The sequence below is a fragment of the Phyllobates terribilis genome, unplaced genomic scaffold (genome assembly GCF_046119375.1).
Source record: "Phyllobates terribilis strain yellow unplaced genomic scaffold, ASM4611937v1 Scaffold_4__5_contigs__length_816908805, whole genome shotgun sequence".
NCBI classification, from domain to species: domain Eukaryota; kingdom Metazoa; phylum Chordata; class Amphibia; order Anura; family Dendrobatidae; genus Phyllobates; species Phyllobates terribilis.
This window is the reverse complement of record NW_027362764.1, coordinates 691869725-691883436: the sequence shown is the minus strand read 5'-3', so window position 1 is coordinate 691883436 and position 13712 is coordinate 691869725. Positions and strand designations below refer to the sequence as shown.

The following is a 13712-nucleotide window of genomic DNA, read 5'->3' as shown; positions in this document are numbered from 1 at the left end:
GGCCCTCGTTAGGCGGTCGCCCTCTAAAGCCATCCCCTGGGCAGCTGCTGAAAGCCTGGCCCCTTCACAGCGCGAGATGCTTTTAACGCCATCATTTGCATACGGCCGGCTGCGGGGTCAATAAGCACTCCTAGCCGTGGCAAGGAGCTCGGTGTGAGGCCTGGTAGAGGCGGCGGGGTTGCGTCCTTATCTTAGAGGTCTTGGGGGGCTTGGGATGCTTGGGACTTCCAGCCTCTACTTTACGTAAGGTCGGTGTCCAGCAAGGCGCCACTCAATGCTAGCCGAGCTGGGCAAGATGGTAAAACGTCATCAAAATTGTCTACAATACCTGGTGTTCTCAGGAGGTGTCCCAACCAAGTATTTCCGAACCCATCTCTGCTTTGCTTCCGAGATCGGACGTATCCAAGGTGGTATGGCCAGTAGACGCTGCTTGGCCCATCGCCCGGCCAGCCTTCCTCAGGCTCGCGTGGGGACGAGAACTCTGGCCGTTCTGGGGCGGTCTCCGAAGGACCGATGCATAGGCTGTGCCGTCCCTATAGGTGTTGTTTGTTGAGCAATGAAACACCTGCCGCATCAGATGTGTTTAAAAATGGCTCGGCGCAGGGTCTCCTGCAGGCTAAACCGTTCATCGCGGGGATGTGACAGAAAGAGCATGCTGGACCCGCAACTTGGGGTGGAGCGAAACGCCCAGGAGTGAATGAAGGAAGAGGGTGAGATGGTTGCGAGTGAATTTGAGCTGCTCTTCGGGGTGGTCGTGTGGCCTGCAAAGGTGTTTTGCTTGGGTTGTGCTGTAAACTGGCCTCCAGGTTACCGGTGGTTGCCTCCAGGTCAGCGGTGGTTGCCTCCAGTCATGCGGGAGTCGCTGGTCCTGGTGAAAAGAAGCCTAGTATTAAAAGTAAATAAGCAACAATGCTGGAGGCCCACGGTGATGAGAAGGATGTTGGTATTTTGCAAGGATTAAATAGCGCAAGAGAGAAAGCAAATGAAAAGAAGAAAGGAGCATGTGTGCGCTTGTGAAAAAAGGAATGGAAAAAAGGCATAGAGGAGAGTGACCCCTGCTGGTGGAAGTAAGAAAAGGCAAAAGCCTACAGCACCTGGTATTCCCAGGTGGTCTCCCATCCAAGTACTAACCAGGCCCAACCCTGCTTAGCTTCCGAGATCAGACGAGATCGGGCGTGTTCAGGGTGGTGTGGCCGTAGGCAGAGACAGGCCTCTCACTTGCTGCTTTTCCACTTTGACGTCCGGTTGCCGGCTGCCCTTTCCAGTGCTTAGTAAGACAAGGTGCTTTTGTGCTTTCCTTTCTCTTCACTTTTTTGCTGGCTCCTTAAAAAGGTCTTGTAGACAGAACGCCCCGCTCAGAGCCGCTGAGCTCACTGATCGGCTGCCGCGCTGTCGACGGAACGTCAGCGTCGCGGCCAATGCCACAGGCCGGGAGCAGCGGCGAGACTCACCGGTAGACCTGGGTAGGGTGAGTAGAGCGCGGTTAGTTGCTTTCTAATAGCCTGCAGCCGGGGATTAACTTTTAATGAAAGGGAGCAACCCTTTTGACTGTCTGCAGCGCGCCGTACCTAGGAAGCGCACACTCACACACAGCGAGCATGCACAAGTTGCTCGCACGAGACCACATTCCCTATTTGCACCTGCAGCTTTTCCGCCACCATGCGTCAGACTCTCCTGCCTGTCTTATTATTATTTCAGGGCCTTAGCAGGAACCACCCCCTCAATTCCCTCCCGCTCCTTCCTAGCACTGAGGTTAGCTCCTGGGCAGCTGTCTGATTGGGTTAGTTACACAAGATTCTTTGAAGAAGAAGACGTTACTTCTGCTGGCCCTCGTTAGGCGGTCGCCCTCTAAAACCATCCCCTGGGCAGCTGCTGAAAGCCTGGCCCCTTCACAGCGCGAGATGCTTTTAACGCCATCATTTGCATACGGCCGGCTGCGGGGTCAATAAGCACTCCTAGCCGTGGCAAGGAGCTCGGTGTGAGGCCTGGTAGAGGCGGCGGGGTTGCGTCCTTATCTTAGAGGTCTTGGGGGGCTTGGGATGCTTGGGACTTCCAGCCTCTACTTTACGTAAGGTCGGTGTCCAGCAAGGCGCCACTCAATGCTAGCCGAGCTGGGCAAGATGGCAAAACGTCATCAAAATTGTCTACAATACCTGGTGTTCTCAGGAGGTGTCCCAACCAAGTATTTCCGAACCCATCTCTGCTTTGCTTCCGAGATCGGACGTATCCAAGGTGGTATGGCCAGTAGACGCTGCTTGGCCCATCGCCCGGCCAGCCTTCCTCAGGCTCGCGTGGGGACGAGAACTCTGGCCGTTCTGGGGCGGTCTCCGAAGGACCGATGCATAGGCTGTGCCGTCCCCATAGGTGTTGTTTGTTGAGCAATGAAACACCTGCCGCATCAGATGTGTTTAAAAATGGCTCGGCGCAGGGTCTCCTGCAGGCTAAACCGTTCATCGCGGGGATGTGACAGAAAGAGCAAGCTGGACCCGCAACTTGGGGTGGAGCGAAACGCCCAGGAGTGAATGAAGGAAGAGGGTGAGATGGTTGCGAGTGAATTTGAGCTGCTCTTCGGGGGGGTCGTGTGGCCTGCAAAGGTGTTTTGCTTGGGTTGTGCTGTAAACTGGCCTCCAGGTTACCGGTGGTTGCCTCCAGGTCAGCGGTGGTTGCCTCCAGTCATGCGGGAGTCGCTGGTCCTGGTGAAAAGAAGCCTAGTATTAAAAGTAAATAAGCAACAATGCTGGAGGCCCACGGTGATGAGAAGGATGCTGGTATTTTGCAAGGATTAAATAGCGCAAGAGAGAAAGCAAATGAAAAGAAGAAAGGAGCATGTGTGCGCTTGTGAAAAAAGGAATGGAAAAAAGGCATAGAGGAGAGTGACCCCTGCTGGTGGAAGTAAGAAAAGGCAAAAGCCTACAGCACCTGGTATTCCCAGGTGGTCTCCCATCCAAGTACTAACCAGGCCCAACCCTGCTTAGCTTCCGAGATCAGACGAGATCGGGCGTGTTCAGGGTGGTGTGGCTGTAGGCAGAGACAGGCCTCTCACTTGCTGCTTTTCCACTTTGACGTCCGGTTGCCGGCTGCCCTTTCCAGTGCTTAGTAAGACAAGGTGCTTTTGTGCTTTCTTTTCTCTTCACTTTTTTGCTGGCTCCTTAAAAAGGTCTTGTAGACAGAACGCCCCGCTCAGAGCCGCTGAGCTCACTGATCGGCTGCCGCGCTGTCGACGGAACGTCAGTGTCGCGGCCAATGCCACAGGCCGGGAGCAGCGGCGAGACTCACCGGTAGACCTGGGTAGGGTGAGTAGAGCGCGGTTAGTTGCTTTCTAATAGCCTGCAGCCGGGGATTAACTTTTAATGAAAGGGAGCAACCCTTTTGACTGTCTGCAGCGCGCCGTACCTAGGAAGCGCACACTCACACACAGCGAGCATGCACAAGTTGCTCGCACGAGACCACATTCCCTATTTGCACCTGCAGCTTTTCCGCCACCATGCGTCAGACTCTCCTGCCTGTCTTATTATTATTTCAGGGCCTTAGCAGGAACCACCCCCTCAATTCCCTCCCGCTCCTTCCTAGCACTGAGGTTAGCTCCTGGGCAGCTGTCTGATTGGGTTAGTTACACAAGATTCTTTGAAGAAGAAGACGTTACTTCTGCTGGCCCTCGTTAGGCGGTCGCCCTCTAAAGCCATCCCCTGGGCAGCTGCTGAAAGCCTGGCCCCTTCACAGCGCGAGATGCTTTTAACGCCATCATTTGCATACGGCCGGCTGCGGGGTCAATAAGCACTCCTAGCCGTGGCAAGGAGCTCGGTGTGAGGCCTGGTAGAGGCGGCGGGGTTGCGTCCTTATCTTAGAGGTCTTGGGGGGCTTGGGATGCTTGGGACTTCCAGCCTCTACTTTACGTAAGGTCGGTGTCCAGCAAGGCGCCACTCAATGCTAGCCGAGCTGGGCAAGATGGTAAAACGTCATCAAAATTGTCTACAATACCTGGTGTTCTCAGGAGGTGTCCCAACCAAGTATTTCCGAACCCATCTCTGCTTTGCTTCCGAGATCGGACGTATCCAAGGTGGTATGGCCAGTAGACGCTGCTTGGCCCATCGCCCGGCCAGCCTTCCTCAGGCTCGCGTGGGGACGAGAACTCTGGCCGTTCTGGGGCGGTCTCCGAAGGACCGATGCATAGGCTGTGCCGTCCCTATAGGTGTTGTTTGTTGAGCAATGAAACACCTGCCGCATCAGATGTGTTTAAAAATGGCTCGGCGCAGGGTCTCCTGCAGGCTAAACCGTTCATCGCGGGGATGTGACAGAAAGAGCATGCTGGACCCGCAACTTGGGGTGGAGCGAAACGCCCAGGAGTGAATGAAGGAAGAGGGTGAGATGGTTGCGAGTGAATTTGAGCTGCTCTTCGGGGTGGTCGTGTGGCCTGCAAAGGTGTTTTGCTTGGGTTGTGCTGTAAACTGGCCTCCAGGTTACCGGTGGTTGCCTCCAGGTCAGCGGTGGTTGCCTCCAGTCATGCGGGAGTCGCTGGTCCTGGTGAAAAGAAGCCTAGTATTAAAAGTAAATAAGCAACAATGCTGGAGGCCCACGGTGATGAGAAGGATGTTGGTATTTTGCAAGGATTAAATAGCGCAAGAGAGAAAGCAAATGAAAAGAAGAAAGGAGCATGTGTGCGCTTGTGAAAAAAGGAATGGAAAAAAGGCATAGAGGAGAGTGACCCCTGCTGGTGGAAGTAAGAAAAGGCAAAAGCCTACAGCACCTGGTATTCCCAGGCGGTCTCCCATCCAAGTACTAACCAGGCCCAACCCTGCTTAGCTTCCGAGATCAGACGAGATCGGGCGTGTTCAGGGTGGTGTGGCCGTAGGCAGAGACAGGCCTCTCACTTGCTGCTTTTCCACTTTGACGTCCGGTTGCCGGCTGCCCTTTCCAGTGCTTAGTAAGACAAGGTGCTTTTGTGCTTTCCTTTCTCTTCACTTTTTTGCTGGCTCCTTAAAAAGGTCTTGTAGACAGAACGCCCCGCTCAGAGCCGCTGAGCTCACTGATCGGCTGCCGCGCTGTCGACGGAACGTCAGCGTCGCGGCCAATGCCACAGGCCGGGAGCAGCGGCGAGACTCACCGGTAGACCTGGGTAGGGTGAGTAGAGCGCGGTTAGTTGCTTTCTAATAGCCTGCAGCCGGGGATTAACTTTTAATGAAAGGGAGCAACCCTTTTGACTGTCTGCAGCGCGCCGTACCTAGGAAGCGCACACTCACACACAGCGAGCATGCACAAGTTGCTCGCACGAGACCACATTCCCTATTTGCACCTGCAGCTTTTCCGCCACCATGCGTCAGACTCTCCTGCCTGTCTTATTATTATTTCAGGGCCTTAGCAGGAACCACCCCCTCAATTCCCTCCCGCTCCTTCCTAGCACTGAGGTTAGCTCCTGGGCAGCTGTCTGATTGGGTTAGTTACACAAGATTCTTTGAAGAAGAAGACGTTACTTCTGCTGGCCCTCGTTAGGCGGTCGCCCTCTAAAACCATCCCCTGGGCAGCTGCTGAAAGCCTGGCCCCTTCACAGCGCGAGATGCTTTTAACGCCATCATTTGCATACGGCCGGCTGCGGGGTCAATAAGCACTCCTAGCCGTGGCAAGGAGCTCGGTGTGAGGCCTGGTAGAGGCGGCGGGGTTGCGTCCTTATCTTAGAGGTCTTGGGGGGCTTGGGATGCTTGGGACTTCCAGCCTCTACTTTACGTAAGGTCGGTGTCCAGCAAGGCGCCACTCAATGCTAGCCGAGCTGGGCAAGATGGCAAAACGTCATCAAAATTGTCTACAATACCTGGTGTTCTCAGGAGGTGTCCCAACCAAGTATTTCCGAACCCATCTCTGCTTTGCTTCCGAGATCGGACGTATCCAAGGTGGTATGGCCAGTAGACGCTGCTTGGCCCATCGCCCGGCCAGCCTTCCTCAGGCTCGCGTGGGGACGAGAACTCTGGCCGTTCTGGGGCGGTCTCCGAAGGACCGATGCATAGGCTGTGCCGTCCCTATAGGTGTTGTTTGTTGAGCAATGAAACACCTGCCGCATCAGATGTGTTTAAAAATGGCTCGGCGCAGGGTCTCCTGCAGGCTAAACCGTTCATCGCGGGGATGTGACAGAAAGAGCAAGCTGGACCCGCAACTTGGGGTGGAGCGAAACGCCCAGGAGTGAATGAAGGAAGAGGGTGAGATGGTTGCGAGTGAATTTGAGCTGCTCTTCGGGGTGGTCGTGTGGCCTGCAAAGGTGTTTTGCTTGGGTTGTGCTGTAAACTGGCCTCCAGGTTACCGGTGGTTGCCTCCAGGTCAGCGGTGGTTGCCTCCAGTCATGCGGGAGTCGCTGGTCCTGGTGAAAAGAAGCCTAGTATTAAAAGTAAATAAGCAACAATGCTGGAGGCCCACGGTGATGAGAAGGATGTTGGTATTTTGCAAGGATTAAATAGCGCAAGAGAGAAAGCAAATGAAAAGAAGAAAGGAGCATGTGTGCGCTTGTGAAAAAAGGAATGGAAAAAAGGCATAGAGGAGAGTGACCCCTGCTGGTGGAAGTAAGAAAAGGCAAAAGCCTACAGCACCTGGTATTCCCAGGCGGTCTCCCATCCAAGTACTAACCAGGCCCGACCCTGCTTAGCTTCCGAGATCAGACGAGATCGGGCGTGTTCAGGGTGGTGTGGCTGTAGGCAGAGACAGGCCTCTCACTTGCTGCTTTTCCACTTTGACGTCCGGTTGCCGGCTGCCCTTTCCAGTGCTTAGTAAGACAAGGTGCTTTTGTGCTTTCTTTTCTCTTCACTTTTTTGCTGGCTCCTTAAAAAGGTCTTGTAGACAGAACGCCCCGCTCAGAGCCGCTGAGCTCACTGATCGGCTGCCGCGCTGTCGACGGAACGTCAGCGTCGCGGCCAATGCCACAGGCCGGGAGCAGCGGCGAGACTCACCGGTAGACCTGGGTAGGGTGAGTAGAGCGCGGTTAGTTGCTTTCTAATAGCCTGCAGCCGGGGATTAACTTTTAATGAAAGGGAGCAACCCTTTTGACTGTCTGCAGCGCGCCGTACCTAGGAAGCGCACACTCACACACAGCGAGCATGCACAAGTTGCTCGCACGAGACCACATTCCCTATTTGCACCTGCAGCTTTTCCGCCACCATGCGTCAGACTCTCCTGCCTGTCTTATTATTATTTCAGGGCCTTAGCAGGAACCACCCCCTCAATTCCCTCCCGCTCCTTCCTAGCACTGAGGTTAGCTCCTGGGCAGCTGTCTGATTGGGTTAGTTACACAAGATTCTTTGAAGAAGAAGACGTTACTTCTGCTGGCCCTCGTTAGGCGGTCGCCCTCTAAAGCCATCCCCTGGGCAGCTGCTGAAAGCCTGGCCCCTTCACAGCGCGAGATGCTTTTAACGCCATCATTTGCATACGGCCGGCTGCGGGGTCAATAAGCACTCCTAGCCGTGGCAAGGAGCTCGGTGTGAGGCCTGGTAGAGGCGGCGGGGTTGCGTCCTTATCTTAGAGGTCTTGGGGGGCTTGGGATGCTTGGGACTTCCAGCCTCTACTTTACGTAAGGTCGGTGTCCAGCAAGGCGCCACTCAATGCTAGCCGAGCTGGGCAAGATGGTAAAACGTCATCAAAATTGTCTACAATACCTGGTGTTCTCAGGAGGTGTCCCAACCAAGTATTTCCGAACCCATCTCTGCTTTGCTTCCGAGATCGGACGTATCCAAGGTGGTATGGCCAGTAGACGCTGCTTGGCCCATCGCCCGGCCAGCCTTCCTCAGGCTCGCGTGGGGACGAGAACTCTGGCCGTTCTGGGGCGGTCTCCGAAGGACCGATGCATAGGCTGTGCCGTCCCTATAGGTGTTGTTTGTTGAGCAATGAAACACCTGCCGCATCAGATGTGTTTAAAAATGGCTCGGCGCAGGGTCTCCTGCAGGCTAAACCGTTCATCGCGGGGATGTGACAGAAAGAGCAAGCTGGACCCGCAACTTGGGGTGGAGCGAAACGCCCAGGAGTGAATGAAGGAAGAGGGTGAGATGGTTGCGAGTGAATTTGAGCTGCTCTTCGGGGTGGTCGTGTGGCCTGCAAAGGTGTTTTGCTTGGGTTGTGCTGTAAACTGGCCTCCAGGTTACCGGTGGTTGCCTCCAGGTCAGCGGTGGTTGCCTCCAGTCATGCGGGAGTCGCTGGTCCTGGTGAAAAGAAGCCTAGTATTAAAAGTAAATAAGCAACAATGCTGGAGGCCCACGGTGATGAGAAGGATGTTGGTATTTTGCAAGGATTAAATAGCGCAAGAGAGAAAGCAAATGAAAAGAAGAAAGGAGCATGTGTGCGCTTGTGAAAAAAGGAATGGAAAAAAGGCATAGAGGAGAGTGACCCCTGCTGGTGGAAGTAAGAAAAGGCAAAAGCCTACAGCACCTGGTATTCCCAGGCGGTCTCCCATCCAAGTACTAACCAGGCCCGACCCTGCTTAGCTTCCGAGATCAGACGAGATCGGGCGTGTTCAGGGTGGTGTGGCCGTAGGCAGAGACAGGCCTCTCACTTGCTGCTTTTCCACTTTGACGTCCGGTTGCCGGCTGCCCTTTCCAGTGCTTAGTAAGACAAGGTGCTTTTGTGCTTTCCTTTCTCTTCACTTTTTTGCTGGCTCCTTAAAAAGGTCTTGTAGACAGAACGCCCCGCTCAGAGCCGCTGAGCTCACTGATCGGCTGCCGCGCTGTCGACGGAACGTCAGCGTCGCGGCCAATGCCACAGGCCGGGAGCAGCGGCGAGACTCACCGGTAGACCTGGGTAGGGTGAGTAGAGCGCGGTTAGTTGCTTTCTAATAGCCTGCAGCCGGGGATTAACTTTTAATGAAAGGGAGCAACCCTTTTGACTGTCTGCAGCGCGCCGTACCTAGGAAGCGCACACTCACACACAGCGAGCATGCACAAGTTGCTCGCACGAGACCACATTCCCTATTTGCACCTGCAGCTTTTCCGCCACCATGCGTCAGACTCTCCTGCCTGTCTTATTATTATTTCAGGGCCTTAGCAGGAACCACCCCCTCAATTCCCTCCCGCTCCTTCCTAGCACTGAGGTTAGCTCCTGGGCAGCTGTCTGATTGGGTTAGTTACACAAGATTCTTTGAAGAAGAAGACGTTACTTCTGCTGGCCCTCGTTAGGCGGTCGCCCTCTAAAACCATCCCCTGGGCAGCTGCTGAAAGCCTGGCCCCTTCACAGCGCGAGATGCTTTTAACGCCATCATTTGCATACGGCCGGCTGCGGGGTCAATAAGCACTCCTAGCCGTGGCAAGGAGCTCGGTGTGAGGCCTGGTAGAGGCGGCGGGGTTGCGTCCTTATCTTAGAGGTCTTGGGGGGCTTGGGAGGCTTGGGACTTCCAGCCTCTACTTTACGTAAGGTCGGTGTCCAGCAAGGCGCCACTCAATGCTAGCCGAGCTGGGCAAGATGGCAAAACGTCATCAAAATTGTCTACAATACCTGGTGTTCTCAGGAGGTGTCCCAACCAAGTATTTCCGAACCCATCTCTGCTTTGCTTCCGAGATCGGACGTATCCACGGTGGTATGGCCAGTAGACGCTGCTTGGCCCATCGCCTGGCCAGCCTTCCTCAGGCTCGCGTGGGGACGAGAACTCTGGCCGTTCTGGGGCGGTCTCCGAAGGACCGATGCATAGGCTGTGCCGTCCCTATAGGTGTTGTTTGTTGAGCAATGAAACACCTGCCGCATCAGATGTGTTTAAAAATGGCTCGGCGCAGGGTCTCCTGCAGGCTAAACCGTTCATTGCGGGGATGTGACAGAAAGAGCAAGCTGGACCCGCAACTTGGGGTGGAGCGAAACGCCCAGGAGTGAATGAAGGAAGAGGGTGAGATGGTTGCGAGTGAATTTGAGCTGCTCTTCGGGGGGGTCGTGTGGCCTGCAAAGGTGTTTTGCTTGGGTTGTGCTGTAAACTGGCCTCCAGGTTACCGGTGGTTGCCTCCAGGTCAGCGGTGGTTGCCTCCAGTCATGCGGGAGTCGCTGGTCCTGGTGAAAAGAAGCCTAGTATTAAAAGTAAATAAGCAACAATGCTGGAGGCCCACGGTGATGAGAAGGATGCTGGTATTTTGCAAGGATTAAATAGCGCAAGAGAGAAAGCAAATGAAAAGAAGAAAGGAGCATGTGTGCGCTTGTGAAAAAAGGAATGGAAAAAAGGCATAGAGGAGAGTGACCCCTGCTGGTGGAAGTAAGAAAAGGCAAAAGCCTACAGCACCTGGTATTCCCAGGCGGTCTCCCATCCAAGTACTAACCAGGCCCAACCCTGCTTAGCTTCCGAGATCAGACGAGATCGGGCGTGTTCAGGGTGGTGTGGCCGTAGGCAGAGACAGGCCTCTCACTTGCTGCTTTTCCACTTTGACGTCCGGTTGCCGGCTGCCCTTTCCAGTGCTTAGTAAGACAAGGTGCTTTTGTGCTTTCTTTTCTCTTCACTTTTTTGCTGGCTCCTTAAAAAGGTCTTGTAGACAGAACGCCCCGCTCAGAGCCGCTGAGCTCACTGATCGGCTGCCGCGCTGTCGACGGAACGTCAGCGTCGCGGCCAATGCCACAGGCCGGGAGCAGCGGCGAGACTCACCGGTAGACCTGGGTAGGGTGAGTAGAGCGCGGTTAGTTGCTTTCTAATAGCCTGCAGCCGGGGATTAACTTTTAATGAAAGGGAGCAACCCTTTTGACTGTCTGCAGCGCGCCGTACCTAGGAAGCGCACACTCACACACAGCGAGCATGCACAAGTTGCTCGCACGAGACCACATTCCCTATTTGCACCTGCAGCTTTTCCGCCACCATGCGTCAGACTCTCCTGCCTGTCTTATTATTATTTCAGGGCCTTAGCAGGAACCACCCCCTCAATTCCCTCCCGCTCCTTCCTAGCACTGAGGTTAGCTCCTGGGCAGCTGTCTGATTGGGTTAGTTACACAAGATTCTTTGAAGAAGAAGACGTTACTTCTGCTGGCCCTCGTTAGGCGGTCGCCCTCTAAAACCATCCCCTGGGCAGCTGCTGAAAGCCTGGCCCCTTCACAGCGCGAGATGCTTTTAACGCCATCATTTGCATACGGCCGGCTGCGGGGTCAATAAGCACTCCTAGCCGTGGCAAGGAGCTCAGTGTGAGGCCTGGTAGAGGCGGCGGGGTTGCGTCCTTATCTTAGAGGTCTTGGGGGGCTTGGGATGCTTGGGACTTCCAGCCTCTACTTTACGTAAGGTCGGTGTCCAGCAAGGCGCCACTCAATGCTAGCCGAGCTGGGCAAGATGGCAAAACGTCATCAAAATTGTCTACAATACCTGGTGTTCTCAGGAGGTGTCCCAACCAAGTATTTCCGAACCCATCTCTGCTTTGCTTCCGAGATCGGACGTATCCACGGTGGTATGGCCAGTAGACGCTGCTTGGCCCATCGCCTGGCCAGCCTTCCTCAGGCTCGCGTGGGGACGAGAACTCTGGCCGTTCTGGGGCGGTCTCCGAAGGACCGATGCATAGGCTGTGCCGTCCCTATAGGTGTTGTTTGTTGAGCAATGAAACACCTGCCGCATCAGATGTGTTTAAAAATGGCTCGGCGCAGGGTCTCCTGCAGGCTAAACCGTTCATCGCGGGGATGTGACAGAAAGAGCAAGCTGGACCCGCAACTTGGGGTGGAGCGAAACGCCCAGGAGTGAATGAAGGAAGAGGGTGAGATGGTTGCGAGTGAATTTGAGCTGCTCTTCGGGGTGGTCGTGTGGCCTGCAAAGGTGTTTTGCTTGGGTTGTGCTGTAAACTGGCCTCCAGGTTACCGGTGGTTGCCTCCAGGTCAGCGGTGGTTGCCTCCAGTCATGCGGGAGTCGCTGGTCCTGGTGAAAAGAAGCCTAGTATTAAAAGTAAATAAGCAACAATGCTGGAGGCCCACGGTGATGAGAAGGATGTTGGTATTTTGCAAGGATTAAATAGCGCAAGAGAGAAAGCAAATGAAAAGAAGAAAGGAGCATGTGTGCGCTTGTGAAAAAAGGAATGGAAAAAAGGCATAGAGGAGAGTGACCCCTGCTGGTGGAAGTAAGAAAAGGCAAAAGCCTACAGCACCTGGTATTCCCAGGCGGTCTCCCATCCAAGTACTAACCAGGCCCAACCCTGCTTAGCTTCCGAGATCAGACGAGATCGGGCGTGTTCAGGGTGGTGTGGCTGTAGGCAGAGACAGGCCTCTCACTTGCTGCTTTTCCACTTTGACGTCCGGTTGCCGGCTGCCCTTTCCAGTGCTTAGTAAGACAAGGTGCTTTTGTGCTTTCTTTTCTCTTCACTTTTTTGCTGGCTCCTTAAAAAGGTCTTGTAGACAGAACGCCCCGCTCAGAGCCGCTGAGCTCACTGATCGGCTGCCGCGCTGTCGACGGAACGTCAGCGTCGCGGCCAATGCCACAGGCCGGGAGCAGCGGCGAGACTCACCGGTAGACCTGGGTAGGGTGAGTAGAGCGCGGTTAGTTGCTTTCTAATAGCCTGCAGCCGGGGATTAACTTTTAATGAAAGGGAGCAACCCTTTTGACTGTCTGCAGCGCGCCGTACCTAGGAAGCGCACACTCACACACAGCGAGCATGCACAAGTTGCTCGCACGAGACCACATTCCCTATTTGCACCTGCAGCTTTTCCGCCACCATGCGTCAGACTCTCCTGCCTGTCTTATTATTATTTCAGGGCCTTAGCAGGAACCACCCCCTCAATTCCCTCCCGCTCCTTCCTAGCACTGAGGTTAGCTCCTGGGCAGCTGTCTGATTGGGTTAGTTACACAAGCTTCTTTGAAGAAGAAGACGTTACTTCTGCTGGCCCTCGTTAGGCGGTCGCCCTCTAAAACCATCCCCTGGGCAGCTGCTGAAAGCCTGGCCCCTTCACAGCGCGAGATGCTTTTAACGCCATCATTTGCATACGGCCGGCTGCGGGGTCAATAAGCACTCCTAGCCGTGGCAAGGAGCTCGGTGTGAGGCCTGGTAGAGGCGGCGGGGTTGCGTCCTTATCTTAGAGGTCTTGGGGGGCTTGGGATGCTTGGGACTTCCAGCCTCTACTTTACGTAAGGTCGGTGTCCAGCAAGGCGCCACTCAATGCTAGCCGAGCTGGGCAAGATGGCAAAACGTCATCAAAATTGTCTACAATACCTGGTGTTCTCAGGAGGTGTCCCAACCAAGTATTTCCGAACCCATCTCTGCTTTGCTTCCGAGATCGGACGTATCCAAGGTGGTATGGCCAGTAGACGCTGCTTGGCCCATCGCCCGGCCAGCCTTCCTCAGGCTCGCGTGGGGACGAGAACTCTGGCCGTTCTGGGGCGGTCTCCGAAGGACCGATGCATAAGCTGTGCCGTCCCCATAGGTGTTGTTTGTTGAGCAATGAAACACCTGCCGCATCAGATGTGTTTAAAAATGGCTCGGCGCAGGGTCTCCTGCAGGCTAAACCGTTCATCGCGGGGATGTGACAGAAAGAGCAAGCTGGACCCGCAACTTGGGGTGGAGCGAAACGCCCAGGAGTGAATGAAGGAAGAGGGTGAGATGGTTGCGAGTGAATTTGAGCTGCTCTTCGGGGGGGTCGTGTGGCCTGCAAAGGTGTTTTGCTTGGGTTGTGCTGTAAACTGGCCTCCAGGTTACCGGTGGTTGCCTCCAGGTCAGCGGTGGTTGCCTCCAGTCATGCGGGAGTCGCTGGTCCTGGTGAAAAGAAGCCTAGTATTAAAAGTAAATAAGCAACAATGCTGGAGGCCCACGGTGATGAGAAGG

The 13712-nt window shown here is 54.7% G+C and overlaps 7 non-coding genes across 7 annotated transcripts; all 7 read right to left on the bottom strand.

The window, feature by feature from the left end:
- Window positions 1–1082: 1082 nt before the first annotated feature.
- On the bottom strand, window positions 1083–1201 carry LOC141266213 (5S ribosomal RNA). Its single transcript, XR_012320266.1, has one exon. It is a non-coding gene; the product is annotated as a 5S ribosomal RNA (ribosomal RNA).
- Window positions 1202–2907: 1706 nt separating this feature from the next.
- Window positions 2908–3026, bottom strand: LOC141266343 (5S ribosomal RNA). The gene has a single exon (XR_012320383.1). It is a non-coding gene; the product is annotated as a 5S ribosomal RNA (ribosomal RNA).
- A 1706-nt stretch (window positions 3027–4732) lies between these two features.
- Window positions 4733–4851, bottom strand: LOC141266162 (5S ribosomal RNA). Its single transcript, XR_012320216.1, has one exon. It is a non-coding gene; the product is annotated as a 5S ribosomal RNA (ribosomal RNA).
- A 1706-nt stretch (window positions 4852–6557) lies between these two features.
- LOC141266724 (5S ribosomal RNA) lies at window positions 6558–6676 on the bottom strand. The gene has a single exon (XR_012320751.1). It is a non-coding gene; the product is annotated as a 5S ribosomal RNA (ribosomal RNA).
- A 1706-nt stretch (window positions 6677–8382) lies between these two features.
- On the bottom strand, window positions 8383–8501 carry LOC141266643 (5S ribosomal RNA). The gene has a single exon (XR_012320673.1). It is a non-coding gene; the product is annotated as a 5S ribosomal RNA (ribosomal RNA).
- Window positions 8502–10207: 1706 nt separating this feature from the next.
- Window positions 10208–10326, bottom strand: LOC141270455 (5S ribosomal RNA). Its single transcript, XR_012321691.1, has one exon. It is a non-coding gene; the product is annotated as a 5S ribosomal RNA (ribosomal RNA).
- A 1706-nt stretch (window positions 10327–12032) lies between these two features.
- LOC141266400 (5S ribosomal RNA) lies at window positions 12033–12151 on the bottom strand. The gene has a single exon (XR_012320438.1). It is a non-coding gene; the product is annotated as a 5S ribosomal RNA (ribosomal RNA).
- Between the last annotated feature and the right edge of the window lie 1561 nt (window positions 12152–13712).